The sequence below is a fragment of the Hyperolius riggenbachi genome, chromosome 7, assembly GCF_040937935.1.
Source record: "Hyperolius riggenbachi isolate aHypRig1 chromosome 7, aHypRig1.pri, whole genome shotgun sequence".
NCBI lineage: Eukaryota > Metazoa > Chordata > Amphibia > Anura > Hyperoliidae > Hyperolius > Hyperolius riggenbachi.
Window position 1 is genome coordinate 196,359,364 of NC_090652.1, and position 12,690 is coordinate 196,372,053.

Sequence of the window (12,690 nt, forward strand, 5' to 3'; positions counted from 1 at the left end):
GGCAATACCACATGTGTGGCACTTTTTTGCAGCCTAACTGCGCTAAGGGGTCCAAAGTCCAATGAGCACCTTTAGGCTTTACAGGGGTGCTTACAATTTAGCACCCCCCAAAATGTCAGGACAGTAAACACACCCCACAAATGACCCCATTTTGGAAAGTAGACCCTTCAAGGTATTCAGAGAGGGGCATGGTGAGTCCGTGGCAGATTTCATTTTTTTTTGTCGCAAGTTAGAAGAAATGGAAACTTTTTTTTTTTTTTTTTTTCACAAAGTGTCATTTTCCGCTTACTTGTGACAAAAAATAATATCTTCTATGAGCTCACTATGCCTCTCAGTGAATACTTTGGGATGTCTTCTTTCCAAAATGGGGTCATTTGGGGGGTATTTATACTATCCTGGAATTCTAGCCCCTCATGAAACATGACAGAGGGTCAGAAAAGTCAGAGATGCTTGAAAATGGGAAAATTCACTTTTTGCACCATAGTTTGTAAACGCTATAACTTTTACCCAAACCAATAAATATACACTGAATGGGTTTTTTTTATCAAAAACATGTTTGTCCACATTTTTCGCGCTGCATGTATACAGAAATTTTACTTTATTTGAAAACTGTCAGCACAGAAAGTTAAAAAAATCATTTTTTTGCCAAAATTCATGTCTTTTTTGCTGAATATAATAAAAAGTAAAAATCGCAGGAGCAATTAAATAGCACCAAAAGAAAGCTTTATTAGTGACAAGAAAAGGAGCCAAAATTCATTTAGGTGGTAGGTTGTATGAGCGAGCAATAAACCGTGAAAGCTGCAGTGGTCTGAATGGAAAAAAAGTGGCCGGTCCTTAAGGGGTAGAAAGCCCTAGGTCCTCAAGTGGTTAATTGAGGTACGTGAGGCCTGCAGTTCTTTAGATGTTGTCCTGGGGTCTTTTGTGGCCTCTCGGATGAGTTTTCTCTGCGCTCTTGGGGTAATTTTGGTCGGCCGGCCACTCTTGGGAAGGTTCATCACTGTTCCATGCTTTTGCCATTTGTGGATAATGGCTCTCACTGTGGTTCGCTGGAGTCCCAAAGCTTTAGAAATGGCTTTATAACCTTTACCAGACTGATAGATCTCAATTACAGTACTTTTTGTTCTCATTTGTTCCTGGATTTCTTTGGATCTTGGCATGATGTCTAGCTTTTGAGGTGCTTTTGGTCTACTTCTCTGTGTCAGATAGCTCCTATTTAAGTGATTTCTTGATTGAAACAGGTGTGGCAGTAATCAGGCCTGGGGGTGACTACAGAAATTGAACTCAGGTGTGATAAACCACAGTTAAGTTATTTTTAAACAAGGGGGGCAATCACTTTTTCACACTGGGCCATGTAGATTTGGAGTTTTTTTTCTCACTAAATAATAAAAACCATCATTTAAAACTGCATTTTGTGTTCAATGATGTTATCTTTGACTAATAGTTAACGGTTTTTGATGAGCAGAAACATTTAAGTATGACATGCAAAAAAATAAGAAATCATGAAGGGGGCAAATAGTTTTTCACACCACTGTATACATGATTCAGTGCAAGCTATGCAGTGTATATAGTAAAAACATATTCTTGGATATGACAACATATATAGTGCCTTGTGTTTGCGCACAAGTACATGTCATATATTTAGCATTACCTCACTTTTGGTGACCTCTTCTAAATATTCATGGCATTTTTTGTTCACTTGTCATCAACTATGCTATCATTGGACTTTCCTGTGGAAGTCTGAACATCCTGTCAAGTATCAGCAATTTTTTTGTGTGTGTTAAATAGCATGTTGTTTGTTTATGGAAATATTTTCATGACTATAAAGCTCAGCTGAAGGATGTATACAGATATAAACTAATATGTGAAAAGATTGTGATAATGTAGGCAGAACACGCACACACACACCACACAGAAAGTCTCAGTGATTGAGCTGAAAGGAAATGATGGTCTACAGCAAACTCTGTTTGCACACACACACCACACAGAAAGTCTCAGTGATTGAGCTGAAAGGAAATGATGGTCTACAGCAAACTCTGTTTGCAGTTTCTTATCAGACGGATGCAAATTGTTTTCTGTGGAGGAAGTAGCTTATTTGTTAAATGTAAACTATATTAGTTTTGCTATACACCTGTTGTAAGCTAGGTCCATGTTTCCCATCTTTGTTAAAGTGTTTAGCCCATTATTAAAGCCGATATTTACCTTGCCCCATTTGGTGCACACCATTCATAAGCCTGGTGTTTCCACCAGTAACACATAACTTTACATTTAATTTGTATTTTTAAATAACTAAGGCTGGATTCACAGTGGTCAGTTGCAGAACATGTGTTATGATGAGTTTGAACTGCAATGTAGACTGTACAAAGCCTACATGCTGTGAGTTAGAATAACAGTTACATTGCAGTACTGTAAGCAGGCCCATAGAACTGTATGGACAGTGAGTTCCCAGAATTATTCTGTAACACAACTGAGCACTGTTAACTAGCCCTTACATTTTTTGTAGTTGCAGGTTTTATTGTTTCATTTCAATCTGAGATGTTGTAACTTGTAATGGCACTATTCTGCTTCTGTACTAGAAGTACCTCCTGTATCTGACAGATGTATCTCTTGGGTACATGTAGCACAGGTTGATCATCTGGGATCTAGACAATAGCATTGTATGATGCCACTGATGACTATAATTCATCTACTGCCATAATATTTATCTCATCTGCATTTTTCCTGTTTTTTTTTTATTGTATGATCATGATGGGCCTTGTTTTACACTATATAATCTAGTGTGTTAACATTGCCGCATTCCCCATTCAGAGATCTGCATTTTTAAAGTTTAAATTTAAAGTTACCCCTTTTTGCTGTTCTGCACAGGCCTACATTCACTTGTCAGCTCCATACGTCTGGATGGATATGTTAGGAAAAATATGCAAAATATAACAGGTTTGGTGAATAGAGCTTCAATATCCAAAGGATTTCATACTTAAAAGAATCCTGACCTTAGTCAACTTAAGCATGTGTGTTAAAAAAAAAAAGGATTGTGGTGAAAATGTACATTGAGGAACCCAACATATACTGTACCCCATAGACTGCCTGCATTCACAGAGTATTACTCAGCATTTGCAGGGAGACGTTCACTTAATCGAGTCAATTTGAAATCAGTTCTAAGATTTTATTTCAGAATTGCTTCATGCATTCTCCATAACATTTGTATATTAAACAAAATTGTTTCATTGTTCAAAAAAAAAGTGACATTCATCTTCTATCAGACGAGACATTTTGACTGAGGCCAAGTAACTCTGCCAGGGCTGCAGGCTTATACTATGTCTGTTGCCAAGGCTTATCTTGTTGGCTGAGAATGTCAGTTCCCTAAGGGTTGTAACATAATTAACATCATCTCTTCAAGCACATTCTTATTTTCCTTGCTGTTTGGAAAGAAATTGCTAGAAATAAGACCATGTCTTCTATAATTACACCATTTCACTAAAAAGCTATCATTCTCAAGCGCCTTTTACCTTTCAAAAGACTAACTATACTAACTATAGGAAATAACTGGGACAACACTTGACTAAAGTAGAAAGATACAAGTGTCAATATCTGAAATGTCTAAAATGAAAAATAATTAAACACAAATGCTATCATTAAGCTAAATATCAACATGAGCATGCTTTATCTGTAGTGGCTGGAAGGTGTAATGGTTAAGGGCTCTGCCTCTGACGCAGGAGACCAGGGTTTGAATCTTGGCTCCGCCTGTTCAGTGAGCCAGCACCTATTCAGTAAGAGACCTTAGGCAAGTCTCCCTAACACTGCTACTGCCTATAGAGCGCGTCCTAGTGGCTGCAGCTCTGGCGCTTTGAGTCCGCCAGGAGAAAAACGCGATATAAATGTTATTTGTCTTGTCTTATCTGATTCAAAAGCTGCATGTTAATTCCAGATTAATAAAGACCTTGTCTAGCAACACTGTGAATTCTCTGTACCACAATCTAAGGTTAGTTTTGGGGGGAGACACATTGGCCTTTATGAATGTTTTTAAGTTGTGGGAGTTAACCCAAGCAAACACAGGGTGACAATACAATCTTACAACTTAAAGCCAGATGGAGAGCTTGGTGGAATTCAAATCTGAGGCTAGGATTTCCCCAAGAAGGCAGAGCCCATAATTGTGGCGATTAACCAATACCAGCCCACATGGCTTCTAAAATTAGGGGAGTACCTTGCTTGTAAGATGATGTGGAAAGTCCTCCAACTGCCCTTGCAAAACCTCTTTTGTTATGGTCTAGGGCAGGGGTCTCAAACTCAATTTACCTGGGGGCCGCAGGAGGCAAAGTCAGGATGAGGCTGGGCCGCATAAGGGATTTCACAATCAGCAGCTCCCGCCCTGGCTATTTCCCCCCCCCCCCCCCCCTCTGCCCCTTGCATTGATTTTTATTTCAAAATCAAATTCACACGGAAGCAAACTATTTTACCTATTTTACCTTATAGTTTGCTTCAGTGCTCCCTTTACAAGCAGAGCCCCCAAATCGCCCGGGGGGGGGGGGGGGGCAATCCGCCGGCATTTCCTTGAAGGGGCAGAGCTTTCAGCTTCAGCTCTGCCCCTCCTGACATCAATCGCCGCACGGATCGCCGTCTCTGCCTGCCCCTCTTACTCTTCCTTCACAGAGAGGGGCGAGGCGAGGCGTGCGGCGATTGATGTCAGGAGGGGCAGAGCTGAAGCTGAAAGCTCTGCCCCTTCCAGGAAATGCCGGCGGATTGCCCCCCGGGCGATTTGGGGGCTCTGCAGCCCTCGTTTAGCAGCAGGGATGCGGCGGATTACTTGGGAGCACTGAAGCGAACTATAAGGAAGCTTTTGCCGGCAAGGGCCAAAAAATATTGTATCGAGGGCCGCAAATGGCCCGTGGGCCACGAGTTTGAGACCCCTGGTCTAGGGACTGTTCACCATCTCCAGTGTACAGTATGCTGTCTATACCCATACAATGAGCAGGTTGTGGTGCTGTATAGTTAACCCTTCAATAAGTGGGTAACCAAATAGCCAGCCCCACTCAGTTAAATTAGTAACAGGGGCTTTTTGTGACTTTTGCCTATTTACCATAAAGAGTTAAAATGCACACTTACACCATTTAAAATTCACTAACTGCAGTTTCTCAGTTTGTTACATTGGGCCTGTATTTCCTTTGTAGCAATTACAGTGATTATGTCCCCCTCTATAAAAGTGATGCCATTGTACCTGCCATATTGCAAGTGCAGGCATCATTCTCTTGCACAATAAAAGCAAATATTTAGAAAAAAATATTGAATAGGAGTGCAGGTTTACATATGTTCTTTAATGATGTCCTGGCACCAGTATTATTCTCATGAATTAATCTGGAGAGTTCTTAGCATGGGGATAGGATATGGTACAGTTACTAGTGAATTTTTACAGGGAAGTGTTCATATTAACATTTTTTTCAAATTTCTTTGTTAAGGTGGAAGTAAACTAAGAGAAATATATGGCCTGATCAGCACAATTATCAGTGAATTAGCCCTTCCTCAAATCTACAGGCCATGGACTCTGCTGCGACTCAAGGCTGTAATTCAATATATTTTTTTTATTGGAGACAAAGATATGGATTTGCAACATGTGACATGTGTGTATAGTCCCCTTCCATACACTGCAGATTGGTGAGCCTGGCTCATATATCTGCACTGCTTCCAAGGCTTCTGTGTTTTCCATCTAGGGTCCAATAGTCATTTTGCATTACATTCTACAAAATTCAAAGTATGCCATATTTTTTTCAGCATTGTGATTAAATCACACCAAGTGGATGTGACATGTTGAGAATGCTTTTTATATTCATCTAGTCCTTCTCCTGTCTTTTCCTCATGCTATTTATGTGTCTTATGAAATCTTGCAGTTACATAATCTTGCTTTATTGCAAAAGATATCCACAACGTGTAAGCAATAACTGTTGTCACACACCAGTGCAGGGCAGGCTACTGTTAAGGGGTTATGCTGCCACCTACTGGCAGCCCAGATATTATCACAGGAAATGTTTATTAGATGTCATCACAGGAAGTACTTCGTTGTTGTAACCTCTTTGCTTCTTACAAGACTAGCAGCATGAATAAAGCAGCTCTGAGTTGATTTGCAATCTGCACCTTCTCTGCATTATTGAACTAACAGAAACATGGTGTCAGAAGCCTGAAACACACACACCATCCAATCATCCAGCTGGAAAAGAAACCTTCAGTATACAGAATAGAACTCAGTATTCAAGCAACCATGTATGCAAACACAATACCTCCACCATCTGAGATGAAGATGTCTGGTGACCTGGCTAACAACTGGGAAACTTTTAAAGCTGAATTTCAGGACTTTATGTTAGCTTCCGGACTGCATGAGAAACCGGCAGAGGTACAGGCAGCCACTTTGAGGCGTGTAATGGGAAGTGAGTGCAGACACATCTATCGTTTTAATCTGAATTTGAATGAGGAACAGCAAAAGAGCGCTACTGCTATCTTGGATGCCCTGGAGGGGCATTTTAAGCCAACAAAAAATGTCATCTTTGAGCGCTTTGTTTTTGGATCCCTCAAGCAGGAAGAAGGTGAGACAATTGACTGTTTTGTAACTAGATTAAGGGAGAAAGCAGCCACATGTGATTATGGACAGTTAAAAGATGACTTGATCAGAGACAGGCTGGTGTTAGGTATTGCTGATGAAAACGCACGCCGTCGCTTGTTAAGAGAAAGGACACTTACTCTGGCGTCTGCCATTGATATTTGCCGAGCTGCAGAGCAAACAGACTTGCGAATGAAAGTGCTGACGCAGGCGAGAGTGGATGACAGTATTCATGCGACAGTTTCCCAAAAGCCAGTGCCTCAAAGCAACACAAAGCCAAGCACAGCACGATATCCTAACTACCCCAGAATCCCTGAAAAGTGCAAGTATTGTGGCAGCACACACAACCGGGGGAGATCCCAATGCCCAGCTTTTGGCAAGAATTGCCGACTTTGCGGAACCCCCAACCACTTTGCAACAGTGTGCCTAAAAGCAAAACGAGACCAGCGTCAGCTGCATACAGTAGATGATCAAGCTGAGCTTGAACAGGAGGCAGATGATGAAGATAATGGCCAGATATACAGCGCTAGTGCTATGGGGTCACCCAGCTCCCGAGGGAAAAAGTGGTTTGTCAACCTACAGCTCCACGGCACCCGACAGCGTTGCCAGCTTGACTCAGGAGCAACATGTAACGTTATGAGCCTGCAGGATAAACGCAAGATAGCTCCCAAGGTAAGACTGAAGCCTAGCCAGACAAGACTGAAGCTGTATTCAGGTGAGGTGATGAAGTCATTGGGCCTTTTTCAGACTGAATGCTTCATAAAAGGTCTCTGCCACAAACTGGAATTTGAAATAGTCAAAGCAGACCAGAACCCACTCCTATCAGGTTCAACGTGTGAACGTTTGGGTCTGATGCACATTACTATTCCAGATGAACTCCACAATATGGAAAGCCATACCACAGGGGTGCTAACAGAAAAACAGCTTACCAGCACATACCAGGATGTGTTCAATAGTCCAATAGAGTCTCTACCTGGGGAAGTGCACTTTGACCTAGATCGAACTATCACACCTGTACAATGCTCTCCACGCAATGTTCCAGTTGCACTTAGGGAAGCCGTCAAAGCCCAGCTGGACAAACACATACAGGATGGGAACCTAGCCTCAGTGACTGAACCCACAGACTGGATAAGTAACATGGTTATAGTCAAAAAAGCTGACAAAATTAGAATTTGCATTGATCCAAGGGCATTGAATAAAGCACTGAAAAGGTCCCACTATATAATGCCGACACTTGAGGATGTCCTTTATAAACTGCCCAAAGCCCGCATTTTCTCCTTGGTGGATGCCCGGGATGCATTTCTACAAATCAAATTGGACACAGAGAGCAGCTTTCTGACCACCTTATGGACACCTTGGGGCCGAATGCGCTGGCTCAAACTACCCTTTGGTGTGTCGGTAGCCCCAGAAGTGTATCAAAGAAAACAGCATGAACTACTAGCCGGCCTGCGAGGTGTGGAGCCAATTGCAGATGATATACTAATAGTGGGTTGTGGAGACTCACTAGAGGAGGCCACTCGTGACCATGATGCTAACATGATTGCTCTTATGAACCGCTGCAGAGAAGTGAAGCTTAGACTGAGCATCAAGAAGCTACAGTTTAAACTAAATGAAGTTCGCTTTCATGGTCACATTCTATCAGCAGGGGGGTTGAAGCCAGATCCTGAGAAGGTAAGAGCAATAGAAGACATGCCTGCTCCAACCGATTCCAAGGGAGTACAAAGGTTTATCGGATTTGTCACCTACCTGTCAAAATTCATGCCCCATCTCTCGGAGGTTTGTGAGCCTTTGCGCAGGCTTGTGGATAAAGACACATTATGGCACTGGCTGCCAAAGCACCAGGAAGCAGTTGATGAAATCAAGCGACTAGTCTCCACAGTGCCAGTACTAAGATACTATGACATTAGCAAGCCAATTACAGTTCAAAGTGACTCCAGTCAGAATGGCCTCGGCTGCTGCCTATTGCAGGATGGACAACCTGTAGCATTTGCTTCCAGGGCTCTCACCCCAACTGAGCAGAATTATGCTCAGATCGAGAAAGAATGCCTAAGCATTGTGTTTGCTTGCCACCGTTTCCATAGCTACTTGTATGGTCGGGAAAAGATCACTGTTGAAACCGATCACAAACCACTAGTCGCAATATTCAACAAACCTTTGCTTAGTGCTCCAAAACGACTTCAAAGCATGTTACTCTCGCTTCAAAATTATGCTCTAGCGGTAACCTACAAACCAGGCCCATATATGTATGTGAGTGACACTCTGAGCAGAGCCACACCACGCTTGTATCCAGCAGACGCACCTCATGTTCAGCATTCAGTCTGCAGCTTGCACAGTGAAGAACTTGACATAGAGTGCATAAACCAGGCTGACTATTTAAATGTCACGCATCAGCGTCTGTCACAGATCAGAGAGTCCACCGAGCAAGATGAAAACCTCAAGATCCTTAAATCAGTTGTGCTCAATGGATGGCCTGACACAAGGGCAGAGACACCTGTTGCTATCAGAGAGTATTGGGCCTACCGGGATGAAATAAGCCTACAGGATGGAGTGTTCTTCAAGGGACAACGTATTATCATCCCAAAGCAACTACGTGCAGAGATGCTACGACGCATTCATTGGAGCCACATTGGTGGTGAGGCATGCTTCAGACAGGCTCGAGAAACGCTGTTTTGGCCGAATATGCATGGGGAGATTAAAGACTATGTAGGGCAGTGCACTGTATGCAACGAATACGCACATGAACAACAAAAAGAGACTATGATGTCACATCTCCTCCCTACACGGCCATGGCAAATTTTGAGCATGGACATATTCAACTACGCTGGCAAGGATTTTCTGCTGATCGTTGACCACTATTCAGACTTTTGGGAAATAGAACTATTGCCAGACCTGTCAGCAGGCACAACCATTAAAAGATGTAAGGCTCAACTTGCCAGGTATGGCCAACCTGACCGAGTTGTAACAGACAATGGTCCACAATTTGCTTGTGCTATGTTCGCCAGGTTCGCTCAGGAATGGGGTTTTGAGCATGTTACATCGTCTCCAATGTACCCTAAAGCTAATGGCAAAGCAGAATCGGCAGTGAAGATTGTCAAAAGCCTGTGCAGGCGAGCAAAACGTGCAGGGGATGACCCATGGAAGTCAATCTTACTTTGGAGGAATACACCGACAGCTGGCATGGACACTAGCCCTGCACAACGTCTAATGGCCCGCAGGCTGAAAACTCCTCTCCCAGTGACTGATGCACTGCTGGAGCCATGTGTTGCTGTAGAGGTACCCAGAAAGCTGCAGTACAAAAGACAAGTGGCAAAACATACCTATGATAAAACGGCCAGGGACCTTCCTGCACTAAATGTGGGACAAAACATAAGAATGAAGCCTCTTCCAGGTGACAGGACCAGACTATGGAGATTAGGAACTTGTCTCCAACAAACAGCTCCTCGCTCTTATCTGGTTGAGGTGGAGGGTACACTGTACAGGCGCAACCGAGTGGACCTCAGACCAGCAGAGTCTAGTCCTACTAGGCTTACAGGAACAGAGCCCAGTGAAACACCAAGACCAGAAATGCCAATGGAGGCCACAGAGGAGGCAACAGTGGAAGTTCAGCCGGAACGTTTGCCTGAAACTGACAGCACATTGGCCTCTCAGTCTGGAGGCACACCTGAGATCCCACGCTACACACGCAGCGGCAGGCGAATCCGGCCACCAACAAGACTTGACCTCTAAATAGTTGTAAGCAGTCATGTTTAGCTACCGTTGAGCATTTACATACAGTATATGCATATTAGTAAGTACAGTGGACTAAATAACCTTACTATTTGAATGCTTGAAAGTTTGTTTTAAAGTATGTTATATATATAGTTAGAAAAGGGGGATGTTAAGGGGTTATGCTGCCACCTACTGGCAGCCCAGATATTATCACAGGAAATGTTTATTAGATGTCATCACAGGAAGTACTTCGTTGTTGTAACCTCTTTGCTTCTTACAAGACTAGCAGCATGAATAAAGCAGCTCTGAGTTGATTTGCAATCTGCACCTTCTCTGCATTATTGAACTAACAGAAACAGCTACAGGCAATAGATAGGTGACCAAGGGTACCCGCAGTCCATTATTTTTTGTGCACATTTTTTGGCTTGAAGATGGGCATGTCATGTCACCCAAAACAGCTCTAGGCCAGTGTCTGTTGCTGTGATATAAAGGACACAGGATGTTTGGACTGGGATTTCAGATTTTATATAGCCTGTATTGCTGGTGACAAGTGGGCTTATTGATGGACTGACCTTTGGTCACCTATCTCTAGCCTGTAGCCTGCACTAGTGGGCAACAAGTTATTGCTTACACGCTGTGAAGATCTTTTGCAGTAAAGCAAAAGTATGTAATTGCATGAATTTTGAAGCGTGCTGGTCTTTGTTGTACTACGGATGATGGTTCTGCCTTGTACTCTGGTGGACTGATCGTTTTGTACCTCAGATATCGGAAGCGCAGCCAGGAATTTCTATAGTATCTTATGAAATCTTGTACATGAGCAACACTTTTCACCAAAGGATGATGACACTAACAGAAACAGCAGAAAAAAAGAAATCACCAACCAGAACATGACAGAGCTTCACTTCTACCTCAGTAGTGATGACACTGATATTGTGAGCAATATGTGATATCACACCCCACCGTTCCTCTTACCCAACTGCCCTGGTTCCCACTCATTGATGACATTTTCTACTTTGCACACTTCTGTCTCCTCCACCATGATGTGTCAAATAGTAGACAGGGCTGTAAGTTTATTTATTTATGCTCTAAAATGCACAGGATGAGTTAGATAAAATCCCAGTGCATTATGAATTGACCTTAAGAAAATAACTATTAGATGCAATTGATTGTGCTTCAATATATTTCCCAAAATAGGCTGTATTCTGGATGGGACCACTATGCATCGTCAAACATATAAGTGTCTGTGCAGGAAAGTCCTATCTACTGAGAACAATATTGGTATTTAACCTTACAGGTAGCATGAACTTTAGCAAAGGTGTCTTTATGCTCTACAATTTGAAATGACAATCTTTGCGTAATACCAAATCTGTATAATGTGAGTCAGTCTTTTTAAACTATTACTTTCACTGTACATTTCCAAAAAGCTGTTGATAAGATTGTACAGATTATCAGATTCCAACATTTTTGGTAAGGTGAAAACCTTTGAAAACCTTTGGAATCAGGGCCTTTTTTCTTGTTTCTGATACCTTTGGAATCAGGGCCTTTTTTCTTGTTTCTGCTACCCTATAACATTCCATACTACACTCTGTCAGGACAACTCCATTCCTAGAGGTGTTTATATTCAAATTTAAAGCAAACACACCTTTCTTGAAACTTACCTCCGGAGGGGGAAGCCTCTGTATCCTAAAGAGGCTCCCCCATCAATCATCCTCTGCAGCCCTGTTCCAGTGCTTTAAACCCTGAAAGGTTGGACTGTATGGACATGCAGCACTACCACCATCCCTCTTGAGCTCTGGCTGAAATAGCCAAGCTCAATTGGGTCCGTGCTACTGTGCAGGCACAGACAACTCACCATAGCCGCAAATTGTATTGCAGTCTATGGTGACACCCAAATCACAAGGCTTATCTTGTTCCCATTTTATTTACTTTGCGGCTGGACACCTGCCAGGCCAAACACCTCATTAAATATTGGAATAGCCTGACTGGAGCAGGGAACTAGTCAGCATTAGCCTTGCTGTGGGAGTTGGATTGTTATTTGACTACCAGTAATTCCATCTATGACAAGCAGCGGTATAAAGATACCATTTTTTTTTCTTCAGTTTTTTTTATAAATGTCATTATAAATATATCCGTATTTGCTCAGTATTCTGGACATTCATATTACATCAGATATTTCTTTCTATGTCATCAGCAATCATTTTTAATACGAATCAGATTCTTGAAGGGATCCTTAAGCTTAAAAAAAACAGTTTTAATCACTTGAGGCTTCTACCAGCCCCCTGCAGCTGTCCTGTGCCCTCGCAGTCACGATCGGATCCTCCTGTTCCCCGCCGCCAGCTTTCATTTTTGACCAACAAGCTTACTTCGCCTATGCAAGCCTGGTCACGCATCTTCTACTCGTT

The 12,690-nt window shown here is 42.5% G+C and overlaps 1 protein-coding gene across 2 annotated transcripts in view; it reads left to right on the forward strand.

Moving 5' to 3' along the window:
- The window catches only part of KLF7 (KLF transcription factor 7), a 284,623-nt gene that overhangs the window by 49,923 nt on the left and 222,010 nt on the right, over nt 1-12,690 (forward strand). The gene's annotated exons all lie outside the window — the stretch shown is intronic.